The sequence below is a fragment of the Megascapheus bottae genome, chromosome 6 (genome assembly GCF_031878675.1).
Source record: "Megascapheus bottae isolate mThoBot1 chromosome 6, mThoBot2.hap1, whole genome shotgun sequence".
In the NCBI taxonomy this organism is placed as follows: domain Eukaryota; kingdom Metazoa; phylum Chordata; class Mammalia; order Rodentia; family Geomyidae; genus Megascapheus; species Megascapheus bottae.
Window position 1 is genome coordinate 53,093,106 of NC_143514.1, and position 15,962 is coordinate 53,109,067.

Here is a 15,962-nt window from a genome sequence, read left to right on the forward strand (position 1 = left end):
AGAGAATTGCCACCTTGGAAAAATCAGTCAGAATCCACCAGAGAGAACTCCAGGACCTGGCAGATGCAGCAAAGAAGTCTAATCTTCGTATAATAGGGATTGATGAGGGGGCAGAATTTCAGGACAAAGGAATGCAACCCTTATTCACCAAAATCATAGCAGAGAATTTCCCCAACCTCAAAAGGGAAAATACTCACATTATTGAAGGTTTCTGGATTCCAAACAGGCAAGATTCTAGAAGGAACTCATCTAGACATATCATAGTAAAGACACTAGACCCGAATACCAAGGAATTGATCTTAAATGATGCAAAAACAAAGAAAGAGCTATACTACAATGGGAAAAAAATTTGAATTACAACAGATCTCTCCACGCAAACCCTAAATGCAAGAAAAGCTTGGAAAAACATCATTGATGTCCTGAAGGCCAACAACTGCCAACCCAGACTGATATATCCAGCAAAACTAGCATTTACATTTGAGGGAGAAACAAGAATATTTCACTCCAAAGAGAAGCTTTATGAATACGTGCACACTAAAACAGAATTACAAAAAATATTAATTAATTGAGAACAAATTGTAGAACATCAAGAACCCCCATCAAGAAGTGAATATCTATAATTCACTAAGCACAAAAGGGGGAAAAAAGAGAGAGAAAGAAACTTAGAAATAAAAATAAATAATGACAATGGACACTGACTACTTCTCCATAATTTCACTAAATGTGAATGGGCTGAACAATCCAATCAAGAGACACAGAGCAGCAGACTGGATTAAGAAACACCACCCATCCATATGTTGCCTCCAAGAGACCCACCTCCCTGCCAAAGATGGAAACAGATTCCAAGTGAAAGGATGGAAATGAATTTTCTACTCCAATGCACCAAGCAAAAAAGCAGGAGTAGCAATCTTAATCTCCAACAAAATTAACTTCTCAGTAAAATCAGTACATTAAGATAGAGACAGCCATTATATATTAGTAAAGGGTACAATCCATGCCCATAATATTAGTTATAAACATTTACTCCCCCAACACGGGAGCACCCAAATTCATCAAACAAACTCTTTTAGAATTACAGAACAAGATAGACTCAAACACAATCATAGTGGGAGACCTCAATACACCACTCTCAACAAATGACAGGTCAACTCAACAAAAATTAAGCAAAGACACCATCGACTTAAACGACAACATAGCCCCGCTGGGCTTAACAAGACATACACAGAGTCTTCTACCCAATGGCGAAACTTTTTACATTTTTCTCAGCAGCACATGGAACACACTCCAAAATAGATCATATAATAGTTCACACAGAAAACTTAAGCAGATACAAGAGGACTGATATAATCCCATGCATTAGTCAGACAGTGGGAGTCAGACTAATTCTGAACAATGCAGTCAAAGTCAAAAAACATTCAATCACTTGGAAACTGAACAACACACTTCTGAATAACTCCTGGGTAACAGATCAGATCAGAAATGAAATTAAAAACTTTCTTGAATGTAATGACAATCAAGAAACATCACAAAGGAACTTATGGGACACAGCAAAGGCAGTTCTAAGAGGCAAATTTATCGCACTAGGAGTGCATATTAAAAAGACAGAAGAAGAGCATGTAAATAACCTAAAAAAAAAAAAAAACGGAAACACCTAGCGGAGAAAGAAAAAATTAATTCTAAAACAACTAGAAGGACAGAAATAACGAAAATAAAATCAGAAATATCAGAGATTGAAATAAGATCTACTATACAAAAAATTGATACATCAAAAAGTTGGTTCTTTGAAAGAGTCAACAAAATAGACAGACCCCTGGCAAGATTAATCAAAAAAAGGAAGGGGAGACTCAAACAAGATTAGAGACCCCACGGGAACAATCATAACTGATTCCCAAGAAATTCAGTCCATAATGAATAGGTACTACCAGGGCCTATATTCAAAGAAAAAAGAAAATCTAGTAGAAATGGATGATTTCTTAAATAAATATAGGCTACCAACACTGAACAACGATGAGGTAAACAAATTGAACAAACCAATCTCTTACAACGAAATTGTGGAAGCAATCAGGGAAATGCCAACCAAAAAGAGCCCAGGTCCAGATGGATTCACTGCGGAATTCTACAAGACATTTAAAGATGAAATAACACCTATACTCTTGAAACTCTTCCGAGAAATAGAAACAGAAGGAGCAATACCAAACTCATTTTATGAAACTAATATTACTGTCATCCCCAAACCAGGGAAAGACCCAACAAAAAAAGAAAACTACAGACCTATCTCTCTAATGAACATAGTCGTAAAACTCCTCAATAAAATATTAGCCAACAGAATCCAGAAACAAATTAAAAAATCATACACTATGATCAAGTAGGCTTCATCCCACAGATGCAAGGCTGGTTTAACATTCGCAAATCAATTAATGTAATACATCACATCAATAGAGCTAAGGATAAGAATCATATGATAATTTCTCTGGACGTGGAGAAGGCATTTGACAAAATACAACATCCATTCATGTTGAAAGCACTAGAAAAAATAGGAATAAGAGGTACATTCTTCAAAATAGTTAAAGCCATATATGAAAACCTACAGCCAGTATTATACTAAATGGTGAAAGACTGGAACCATTCACCTTAAAATCAGGAACTAGACAAGGATGCCCACTCTCTCCACTTCTCTTCAATATAGTGCTGGAACCCTTAGCCAGAGCAGTAAGGCAAGAAAAGGACATCAAAGGGATCCACATAGGGAAAGAAGAAATTAAACTATCCCTGTTCTCAGATGACATGATCCTCTACTTGAGTGACCCAAAAAACTCCACTACCAAACTTCTAGAATTAATAAACTACTTTAGCAAAGTGGCAGGATACAAAATTAACCTTCAGAAGCAAGTAGCCTTCTTGTACACCAACAATACACAAACAGAAGGCCAAATCAAGAAAATGATCCCATTCGCAATAGCCCCCAAAAGAATAAAATACTTAGGAATATACTTAACTAAAGATGTAAAGGAATTATTCAATGAAAATTATAAAAGCCTAACAAAGGAAATTAAAGAGGACATTAGGAAATGGAAAGACATCCCATGCTCATGGCTAGGGAGAACCAATATAGTGAAAATGGCTATACTGCCAAAATTAATATACAAATTCAATGCAATCCCCATCAAAATCCCAAAGACATTCTTTACGGAAATAGAAGACATAATCCAAAGATTCATATGGAACAAGAAATGACCTAGAATAGCCAAAACAATTCTAGGCAAAAAGAGTAATGCTGGTGGTATTACAATACTAGACTTCAAACTCTATATAGAGCCATAAAAACAAAAACGGCTTGGTATTGGCACAAAAACAGACCAGAAGATCAGTGGAACAGAACAGAAGACCCAGAAATAGAACCACATACGTATAGTCAACTTGTATTTGACAGAGGAGCCAAAGGTATTCAGTGGAACAAACACAGTCTATTCAATTATTAGTGCTGGCAAAACTGGGCAGCCACATGCAGAAAACTAAAAATTGACCCTAGCCTTTTGCCATGCACAAGTATTAACTCAAAATAGATCAAAGACCTCAACGTCAGACTGGAAACCGTGAAACTACTACATGATAAAGTAGGAGAGACACTGGAACTCATAGGCACAGGCAACAGATTCCTGAACAGAATCCCAGGGTCACAACAGTTTGGAAAGAAACTCGATAAATGGGACTACCTAAAAATAAAAAGTTTCTGTACAGATAAAAACATAGTCGCAAAAGTAGAGAGACAGCCAATCAACTGGGAAAAGATATTCACCAACAATACATTTGACAAATGCTTAATATCCAGTATCTACAGGGAACTCAAGAAACTAATCCCCCCCATACCCAATAAAGCATTCACTAAATGGGCAAGGGAACTAAAGAGAGACTTGTCAGAAGAAGAGATTAAAATGGCAGGAAAGCATATGAGAAAATGTTCATCATCTATGGTCATAAAGGAAATGCAAATAAAAACAACCCTAAGATACCACCTTACCCCAACAAGAATGGCCAAGATTTTGAACTCAGACAATGACAGTTGCTGGCGGGGTTGTGGAGAAAAAGGAACCCTACTTCACTGCTGGTGAGAATGTAGAGTAGTTCAACCATTCTGGAAAGCAGTGTGGAGGTTTCTTAAAGAACTGAAAATAGACCTTTCCTACAATCCCGCCATACCACTTCTGGGCATCTATCCTGAACATCATAACCCAGGATATGATAAGGACACCTGCTCAGCTATGTTCATCTCTGCACTATTCACAATAGCCAGGCGATGGAAATAATCCAGATGCCCTACTGCAGATGAATGGATACAGAAAATGTGGTATATATACACAATGGAATTCTACATAGCCAACAGACAAGATAAAATAATGGCATTCGCAGGGAAGTGGATGAATCTAGAGCGATTCATGTTGAGTGAGATAAGTCAAGACCTAAGGAACAAAAGGCGCATGGTATTCTTAATATGTGGCTATTGAGTCCAAAGAGTATAAGAGCGAGGACTCAATAACTGCATACCCAAAACTATGGACATGGTAATGGAAATATAAACATAACTATATAAACATAAAAACCTATGACTATAGACATAATGTTTTATTTCATAAATTAATATGTTTCTATTACATACAAACCCTTAGCCTAATTTTGATTAAGTCCTAAATACTAAGTCCCAGTGATTGTAAATAGTTTCCCCCTTGAACACTTGATTGTTAAACTTGTCATTTAAAATATTATGTAAAAATTAATGTTAATAAATTCTTTAATAAAAAAATACTGAAAAGTATTCATCTTTCTGCTTTGGTCTATGGAAAATAAATGATTATTTCAAATTTTATTACAAATATACTGTAGATGTGTTCTAAGGATAAAAATTTATGGTAGGCAGGATTTTGCCCTGAAAATAAAACTAGGTCTTAAGTGGGTTAATAACAGAAGATCAAGGTAATGGTAGCTTGAAATACTTGTTTTTACGTTTTTGTATTACTTTCAGTATTTATAAATTACTTTAGAGTGACAAATTTTCAAGGCTTCAAATAACTGTAATATCTTTAAATTACTAGGAATCAAATACTCTAATGTTACAACTACTTGTAACAGCTGTGAGTACAGAAGTGTACTCACCTTCCTTCCTTTGCTGTTGAGACTTAGCAATATGGAAGCATGGAACCAAGTACCAGACTGGAATCTAATCACGTAGGCCCACCTTTGTGTTTCTTCATGAGGCTTATAGTTTAGTGGTATCTCCCGAGAATGTTTTGGGGTAACATTATTAGTTGTCAGTGTTCTGGTACCTGCTATCATCCACTGTGTCATCCACTTTGCACGTAGCACACTAGCTGGGTTACTGCACATGGATGTTAAGAACTATATGAACTTTTGTATATTCTGAGCCTCTTAGATATCTTAGAGAATAAAAGATTTATTTTCTTTTGAAATTCTTCTGTTAAAAGAAACAAAATGTCTTATTTCCTATTCAGTTCGAATAGTGGTTGAATAGTATTTATTCCTTGATTTGCCTGATTCAGGTTTTTTTTTTTGCCATATCTTTAAATGATGATATTGTTGTGCTTCTCTGCTGTGTTTTCTTTAACCTCATTTCCATTCTGTTTTATGTGACATTCTACAAGAACTTGGCTTCATATATTACATGTGATATGTGATTCTAGTGATTTCCATATTAGTTTTTATTTCTAAACTTTCTCATGAACTTTGAGGTGTGTCTATTTACTTTACTTCCCCTATCCACCTTCATCTTGTAACTTTTTTTGTGTGTGTGAGTCATGGGTCTTGAACTAGGCCTGGGTGCTGTCCCTGAGCTCTTCAAGGGTATTACCCTACCCTTGAGCCAAGCCCTACTTCCTATTTTCTAGAGGTTAATTGGAGATAAGAGTCTCAGGTCCTTCATATTAAAGCCACTAGCACAATGATGTTTATTGCAGCACTATTTACAATAGCAAAGATATAGAACCAACCCAGATGACCCTCAGTAGATGATTGGATCAAGAAGATGTGGTACTTATTCACAATGGAATTTTATGCAGCCATCAGAATGACATCACCCCATTTGTAAGGAAATGGAAAGACTTGGAAAAAATCATATTAAGTGAAATAAGCCAGATCCAAAGGAACATAGGCTCAACGGTTTCCCTTATTTGTAATAACTAATTAGCACACATGTAGGATTATCCTAGCAGAGGATTACAGTAGCTCAAAACCTAGGTACATAAGGTCATATAAGATGAAACTAAATGAAAAGATCTCTACAATATGGAAACAAGAGCTTTATCTTGTGTGATTGTTGTTCTTAATGTACTGTGTTATTTCTCTTTTGTTGCCCTTTGGTTAATCTCATGTGGTTACTGTACTTTGTTACCTGGTATATTGTATATACATTTATTTGTTTATTTGAAATAGAATAGGGAAGGGGGAAAACTAGATGACTGGGAGGGAGTGAGGGAGGGTAATAGACAAAAACACAAGAAGGAGTATCAATATTTGAGATATAATGCACCTACTACCTGGTGAATGTAACTGTAAACCCCTTTATACATTATCCTGACAATTAAAAAAAAAAGTTTCAGGTCCTTTTGTGCTGGGCTGTCTTTGAACCTTGAAGCCCTAAAAGCAGAGAGAATGGGCTGGTAAAGTCCATATACCTGTCACCTAGCTTTGATAGTCATTGACATTTTGGTAGTCTCATATCATGTTCATGTTTCTGGAAAGCTGGGTGTGGGGGTACACACCTAAAATCTCAGCACTCAAGGTAGGTTGAGACAGGAGGATCATGAGGCTAAGGACAGCCTGTGCTACATATTGAGACTCTACTTTGAAACAAATTACTGGGATATTTTAAAGCAAATTGTATTGCAGGTGCCTTTAACAAGTAAAAGGCTTCATAAAATATTTAACCACCACTTTGGTATCACAAAATTAAAAGTTCCTTAATAAAATCAAATGTTTAGTCATAATTCAGATTACCGCAGCTGTTCCCCAAATGCCTTTTTAAAGTTAGTTTCTTAAAACACAATCCAAGTGGGACTGGGAGTTTGGCCTAGTATAGAGTGTTCTCCCAGCATGCATGAAGACCGGGGTTTGATTTCTTGGTACCACCTACATAGAAAAAAAAAAAAAAAAAAAACAGAGGTCATGCTGTAGCTCAGGTTGTGAGCTCTAGCCTTAAGAAAACCCAAGCACAGTGCCCAAGCCTAGGACTGACCAAAAAAACAAAAACAAAAACACAACCCAAGCCCAATTTGAATCATGCATTCTATCATTCTATATGGCTATTTATCTCTTTAGTTGCTCTTCTGTAATAGTGTCTCACACTTTTTTGTTTACCTTTTTTTTTGTCAGTGCCAGTCCTGGTGCCAGGACTTAGGTGCAGTCCTTATTCTCTTTTTATTTTTTATTTTTTTTCCTTATTCTCTTTTTAATACATATATTTTTTATCTTTAAATAGTTGTACAAAAGAGTTTCCATTAAATTAGCCAGTTCATGAATACAATGCTTCTTGGTCAATGCCACCCCTTTTCAACATTCACATATAACCTTCCATCCTACCCCTTCCCTCACTTTTCTTAATTTTCAGGTCATTTATTGAATTTTTTGCCCTTTAACAAAGCAGTTTATGTATACAAGGTATCCTGCCTCTGATTTTTCTCAATTCTGTGATATATACTGTGGATTGTTGCCTGAATTCTACTCCCTTCTCCCATTCATTTTTATTCTCCTCTCTCCATGCCCACTCCCACTCCACTGCTTGCAAGTATCTATTTCCTGGTTCTTATTTTGTTGGGCTTTGACTTTGTCTTTCTAAAGAATTATTTGTACTCTCGAGTCTATTATACTTTGCTCAGTGGTAGCACTCTACACTTGAACTCCAACTCTGCTACTGGATTTTTGCTGGTTAATTGGAAATAAAAGTATCTTAGACTTTCCTGCCCAACCTGTTGTCATTAGATCTCAGCCTCCTGAGTAGCTAGAATTACAGACATGAGCTACTGGCATCCAGTTTGAATTTTTTATTAAGGCTACTACATATTAGTTATGAAATGGTCTTTAGAATGTTCTATATTTAGACTTTAGCAGACTGCGCCCATAAAATTTTGTTTAGCTTGCTTATCACCTACATTATAGAAGATGGTAGTTAAAGTTCATTTAGGTTCATGCTTATTTTATTTTGTTGTTTGGAAAGCATCCTTGACAGTTGGTACTTTGTGCGTAATGTATCATGTCAAGTGTTTTAATGTTGCTTAGTTTCAGGCATCATCCTAGTTCCTGCATTATAAATATCTAATCATCCTTTTTCTTTAGCAACTTTAGCAGCTTTAGCAACTACTGAGAGCCATCTTTTCATTAGAGTCACAAAATTGTTATTTTTATAGTATTGTCATTTAAAAAAATTATTGGCTAAGTCAGGTGCGATGGCTCCTCCCTGTAATCCTAGCTACTCAGGAGGCTGAGATTTGTGGATTATGGTTCAAAAGCCAGCCTGGGCACTCTTATCTCCAATTAATCACTAGAAAAACCAGGAAATAGGACTGTGGCTCTGGTGTAGGTCAGTAGCCTTGAGCTAAAGAGCTCAGGGACAGCGCCCAGGCCTAGGGGTAGGATGGTAGCCTTGACCTGAAGAGCTTAGGGAGAGCACCAGGCCCAGAGTTCAAGCCCCATAACCCACAAAAAAAATTATAAGCTAAAATTCTATAAAAGAAAATTTTATTATCTGTGATTTGGTTCTCCTGAAATCTGTTTCCTATAGAAGGTACAAATATATCACTCCCTTTGGCCTTTGCTTTATTTCATAGCTTTAGTAAGTTATAATTTACATGTCATAACATTCACTAATTATAACTATAGTTAAATGGCTTTTAGAAAACATATCTAGTATTGAGCCATTATAACTATCCAGGTCACAATATTTCTGTTACCCCAAAAGTTTCCTTTATAAGCCTGTTTGCATTTAGTCCTTATATCCATTGATTTTTGTCTGTTTCTATAGACTTGTATTTCCTAGAACATTCACATAAAGGCTGCATATTATATGCAGAATTTTCTCTCTGGCTCCTTTCATTTAAAGTTTGTTTCTGAGGACCCTTCCTATGATTCCATAAGTGAGTGATTCATTCTTTAGCTAGTCACCAAATAGAACAGTTTTTTGGAGGTTTTTACAGTAGATATTTGGGTTATTTGGTTTTTGTAAACAATTTTGGTATAATGGATTGAATGCTGAATATATATTTAAAATTTTAGGAAGCTGTCAACATGATTCTTAAAGTTACTTATGGCATTTTACATTCAAACCAACAATGATTTTCCCCATCAGCCATGGAACTTGATAATGTCATTCTCTTTTAATGTAGTGCTTACTAAGCCATTCATATATCTCTGTTTTGTACATTTTTGAATTGGGTTATTTGTGTTCATAATGGGTTATAAAGATTTTCCTTTTTAATCTAAGTCCTATATGAAGTATATGTTTGGTGAAGTTCTTTTTTGTTGTTGTTGATTGTGGGACTTGAACTCTGGGCTTGGGCACTCGCTCTGAGCTCTTTATTTAGCTCAAGGCTGGCACTCTACCATGTTGAGCCACTGCACTGCTTCTGGTTTTCTGCTGGTTAATTAGAGATGAGTCTCATGGACTTCTATGCCTGGGCTGGTTTTGAACAGTGATCTTCAGATCTCAGCCTCCTGAGTAGCTAGTATTACAGGTGTGAACCACCAGTGCCTGGCTGTAAAAAAATTGTTCTACCAGATTTTGGTTTGTAAGGATGATCATATATTCCTTTCTTCTACTAAAATGGCTTAGCATACTGATAGATGTTCTAATGTTAAACTTTAATTCCTAGCTAATGATATATAATCCTTTTTTATATTTTCCTGGATTGTTTGCTAAATTTTGCTACGGATTTTATGTCTATTTATAAAGAATGTTGGTCTATAGTTCTGTAATTTCATATTCTTGCTTTGTTATTTAGACATTATTGGTCTCATGGCGTGATTTGAAAAGTAGCCTCTATTTCTAAGAAGAAATTGTATAGAATTTATATTACTTTACCTTTAAACACTTACTAGCATTCACCCATGAAGTGATTAGGCCTGGACTTTTCTCAGTGGGAAGGTTTTAAATTACCATCTCATTTTTTAAAAATCTTTCTCTTCTGAAGCTAGTGTAGATATTTATATATTTATAAGAATTTGTTCAATTCCTGTAAGAAGTTTACTTCACCTAAAGTTGTTTATTTCATGTTACTGTCCTTTAAATTTTGTAGGGTTAGTAATGAGGTTTTTTTCTTCCCTGATTTTAGAAATTTGTGGTTTTCTTGTGAATGGTTTAGCCTAAAGGTTTATCAAATTGGTTGATATTTTTTAAGAACCAAGTTTTTGTTCCAATGATTTTCTGTTAGTCTTTCAGTTGTATTTCACTGATGTTTAATTTGATCTTTATTCTTCTTCCTACTTACTGGGCATATAGTTTACTCTTTTCTAGCATCTTGAGACAGAATCCTGGATGAGTGATTGTAGATATTGATCCCTATTTAAAACAAGCATTCAAAGCTATAAATTTCTATCTTTTCACTGATTATGACGTATTTCGTAACTATTGAGGGCTTTTGTTTCCATTAATTTCTTCTTTTCTTCCTTCCTGCCTGCCTGCCTTCTTGCTTGCCTGCCTTCCTGCCTGCCTTCCTGCCTTCCTGCCTTCCTGCCTTCCTGCCTTCCTGCCTTCCTGCCTTCCTGCCTTCCTGCCTTCCTGCCTGCCTGCCTGCCTGCCTGCCTGCCTGCTTGCCTGCCTGCCTGCCTTCCTGCCTTCCTGAACTTCCTGCCTTCCTGCCTTCCTTGATAGTATCAGAGTTTGAACTTAGGGTCAGCTTTGCTCACTCTTTTGGTGTTCGACCACTTAAGCCCATACCTCCAGCTCAGCTTTGTTTTTGCTAGGCAGTATCTGCCTATGCTGGCCTTGAGCCTCAGCCCTCCACATCTCAGCCTCCTGAGCAGTGAGGATTATAAACCTGAATCGCAGGCACCTGGCTTGTCATGGTTTCAAGGTGTCAGGTTTTTTTTGTTATTTCTTTGACCTTTAGATTATAAAATACCTTATATTATTTTCACATATTTGATGGCTTCCTAACTTTCTTTGTAATGCTGATTCTGTTTCAATACTGTGGTGGCATCAGAACATAATTTATAGAATTTCAATTCTTTTAGATTTATTGATAATGTCCTAAAGTCTGTGTTTGAAGATGTTCCAAGTATATAAGAAGCAAAATGTACTTTTCTAACATTATTTGATAATTTGTAGTCATTTATCTCTTTTTTTTTTTTTTTGCCAGTCCTGGGCTTGAGCTCAGGGCCTGAGCACTGTCCTTGGACTTTCTCAAGGCTAGAGCTCTACCACTTGAGCCTCAGCACCACTTCCAGCTTTTTTCTATGTATGTGGTACCGAGGAATCGAACCCGGGTCTTCATGCATGCTAGGCAAGCACTTTAACCACTAGGCCAAACTCCCGGCCTGTAGTCATTTATCTCTTAAGGATGAATGTATTCTGAAGAACTCAAGATAAATGATTTCACAGTATGTGAACATTAGTCTGTAGCTTGAGTGGTAGAGCTTTAGTCTGGACCAAAAGACACTCAGGGACAATGCCTAGGCCCTCAGTTCAAGCCCTAGGACTGGTACATGTGTGCGTGTATGAGCATGTGACACACACACACACACACACACACACACACACACACACACACAGCACTAGGGGAGTGCAGGATTGGAATGTTTAATCTTCATTATAATCTTATGTGGCCAGTTTGTTGTTAATTGAAACACTCTTATCTGGCATTATTTGTATTATTTATGTCAGGGAGGTAATAATATTCAAGTCTTTTGTAGTCTCACTATATTTGAGTGAAGTTTATTTTATCAGTCACTAGGAAATGGTTTACACTTATACCACTGATTATTCTTTTCCTTCTCCTTTTATTTATATCAGGTTTTGTGTAGCCTTATATTCTGGATTCAGTAGTGACTGAATTTCATCTTGATTATTCTATAAAACTTTATTTGTCCCTTTAAATATAGCCTTGACCACTAGAAGACTCAGAAGAAATACTGTAGGGGGAAGGATTTGCTTGCAGATACTTGGCTTAAGGGCTTTAGGGAAATACATGTTACAATGAATGAAATAATGTTAAATGTCAATGATATATAAAGCCAATGTAGGGTAATTCATATAGAAGATATTTTCTTGAAAAGTTTCTTTAGTCTTGCAATTTACCAGAATAAAATTAGACATGTCTAGACTATACCCTGGGCACCATTTTTAGACCAGGTAGGCAATGAAAGTTTTCTACTTCATAAACTTTTCCATTAGTCTATTCATAGCCTTTTTCTCTTCAAGTTTTCTTACTGAAGGTATACAGATTTCTTTTCCACATATACACACAGGCACATATGCATATATGCAGGTGTACAAATGTGTACAAACTACCACAAGTTTACTACTAGAAAGGCTGTTCATCCAGAAAAACATGTGCCTTGTGTTCCCATTATTTCTAGTCACCACACAAATTAATCATCATATTCAGAAAGGCCCTCTCTTACTATCAATTTGAACCTGTATAAAGTTTATTTTGCCAGTACTTCAGTGTCTTATTACTTTAGTATCTCATATCTTCTATAAATGGATATTTTGAATGCAAAATGTAATTGCTATAGCTTTCTTGTTTAATGTCATGTGCTAGAGGTTTGTTCTCCATTGTGACAGTATTAGGAGGTGGCAGAACCTTTAGGGTCCTTAAGTCACTAGGCAGAGACTTCAGGTTCCCTCTTTCTTGTCCAGTTCCTGGCTCCTGAGATCCCCATTGCTTATGCCATGCTGTGCTGTCTTCATAAGAGGCTCAAAGGGATGAGGCTGCCATCTTGAGTGGAACCTCCAGGATTTAAATTGATTAACAGATTGCTAATTGTTCTACCAAAACAAAACATATAATATAAAAAGGATATTGCTCAGGGAAAAAAATAGGTGAAGGGTCTTCCTCATTTTCTTTTTATCCCTCATAGTGTTTATTTTTTATTTTATTTTATTAAAATACATTTTTCTTTTTGTTCACTAGAGCTGTATCTCATGTGTATAGCACATACTTGGTCTGTGATATCTAAAGAGTTAAATAAAATACAAATGTATCATATAACTGCCTTTCTTTACTATTTTCATGACTCTTGAAGCTATCCTATTGAGAGGAATCTGTTTGTAATGTTATAATCCTTTGATTAGGAGCATACTTTGTATTTGAGACTAAAATAGATAGCTGTTCTGAACTCATTACCTTTAACCTTTAGATAAAGAAGAGACACAATTATTATTTATGTTGCATAGATTAGTAAGTATCCCATTGAGATTCTTGCCTACAGGGAAAAGTGGCAGTTTCATCAGAGTCACTGATTTTCAGTTTTTATGAATTAATGCTTACCTGGTGTCTGGGATATTTGAAGTACTTTCAGGTAAGGATTTGAAGGCTGAGAATAAGTCCTTCAAAGTCAACAAATGTGAGTATCTCAGTCTCAGTCCTTAAAAGAGCTTATAGGATTCAGGACTCAAGATTTTTATGTCTAGAAATGCATTCTAGCCAACTTATTTTTATAAGCATGTAAACAGGCGTTTATGTAATAGTATTATTATAGCAAATTTTCCTGCTGGAACAGAGGGTTAACAATTGTTTGAGCCTGGGCACTAGTGACTCATATTTTTAATCCTAGCTACTCAGAAGGCTGAGATGGGAGGATCAGAGCTTGAAGCAAGGCTGAGCTGGAAAGTCTATTAGTTTCTCCAATAAACCACCCAAAACACAAGAAGTATACTAAAAGTGGTAGAGCACTATCCTTGAGCAAACTCGCTCAGGCCCAGAGTTCAAGCCCCATGACTACCCCTACCTCCACCAAAAATACAAAACCCTCAATCCTCCGGCCATTTCTTTTGAGGTATTTCTGGAAGATTTTTGATTTGATATGTTTTTGACTAGTATTCCTGGAGTATTATAGTCTATCTCTAGTTTGTAATTTATACTAGAAGTACACATGTAAGTGAAAAATTTTATATAGGAAGGAGATAATTGTTCTTAGTTATAAGGTAAAGGGCAGTTGTTAAGATGAAATTAATTGCACTGTATAATCCAGTAAGATGACGTTTACATCAACTTAATCTTCAGTTTCCAGCAGCACTTGTTCTCAATAAAGCTTTAATAATTGAAGGTTTTCTCTCAGAAGTGATTTTTATTGTGGTAAAATATAGTAGCATAAAATTTGCCATCTTAATAATTTTAAGTGTATGTTTCAGTGGTATTAAATGCATTTATAATGCTGTGCAACAATTGACATCATGTGTTTCTATAACTTTACAACTAGTAGAACTGTAACTCTGTAGCCCTTAAATAATAATCTTATTTTCCCCTCCCTTATACACACAGTTCTGCTTTCTACAAAGTGACATATTGGTAGAATCATATGGTATTTGACCTTTTTTGAATGGCTTATTTCACCAGAGAAGAATGTAAAGAATATCCTGAGGATTGATTTGTAGCATATGTCAGAATTAATTTCTTGTTAAGAATGAATAATATTCTATAACATTTATAGCAAATTTTGCCCACCGATTTGTCAGTGTTAACAAGGTTGCTTCTATCTTTTACCTATTACGGATAAGTTGCTGTGAACATTTGTGTGCAAATACCTGAGTGCCTCTTTTTGGCTCTTTTAATGTAAGTTTTGGAAGTGGTACTGCTGGATCATATACAAATTCTATTTTTCATCTTTAAGGCTGTGTGATAGTGCATTTCTAGTTTTAGCTATATAGGAAGCAGAAATAGGAGGCTCATGGTCTAAGTCATCCTTAGTTCAAACCCCAGTACTATCACAAACATTTTTTTTCCTTTTTCGTAGGAATTGTCATACTGTTTTCCATCACAGCTTGCCATTTTACATTACTATCAACAAAGGCAGACGGTCACCAGCTTTAGCTGTTTGTGGTTTTTAGTTAAAAAAATTTCAGTAGTAATTATCCTAATGGATATGAGGTGATATATTATTTTTGTTTTAATCTTCATTCATTTCCCTAATCCTTAATGCATTTGGAAATATTTTGTTTTTATCAGAGATTTAGGTGTCTTCATTGCAGAAATGTCTGCAAAGTCTTTTGGCCATTTTAAAATTGGGCTCTTTTTTTTCTTATGTTAGTTTCCTGTACATTCTGAGTATTAATCTTTTCAGATACATGTTTTACACATTTGTTTTATACTTTGTATACTTTTTACTCTGTAATACCTTTTGAATAATTTTTAAGCTTTATGCAGTCCAGTTTTTCTAGATATTCCTTTGTTACCTCTACCTCTGATATCTTATCTAACAAATAATTGCTAAATATAAGCTGTATTAAACTTTTGTCCTGTGTTTTCTAGTAAGTTTTGGGTATTACATTTAGAAATGTAATGTTTACATTCAGAGCACAGCTCAAATCCTGAGTTTGTATTTAGCTCCAAGAAATATCGCTGGATGATGTGCATGCTGGCGGGGATGTGGCCAGGAGGGATCACTACTACACTGTTGGTGGGAGTGTAAACTTGTTCAACCACTATGGAAAGCAGTATGGTGATTCCTCAAAAGACTAAACATAGAGCTCCCCTATGACCCAGCAATTCCACTACTTGGCATTTACCCAATCATCCAGAAACAAAGACATACTAAATCCACTAGCACACCGATGTTCATTGCAGCACTATTTACCATAGCAAAGATGTGGAACCAACCCAGATGGCCCTCAGTTGATGATTGGAGGAACAAGATGTGGTATTTATACACAATGGAATTCTATGCTGCTGTCAGAAAGAATGACATCACTCCATTTGTAAGGAAATGGAAAGACTTAGAAAAAACCATATTAAGTGAAGTCA

The 15,962-nt window shown here is 35.8% G+C and overlaps 1 protein-coding gene across 1 annotated transcript in view; it reads left to right on the plus strand.

Moving 5' to 3' along the window:
* Spata6 (spermatogenesis associated 6) overlaps nt 1–15,962 on the plus strand; it is a 69,137-nt gene that overhangs the window by 18,484 nt on the left and 34,691 nt on the right. The gene's annotated exons all lie outside the window — the stretch shown is intronic.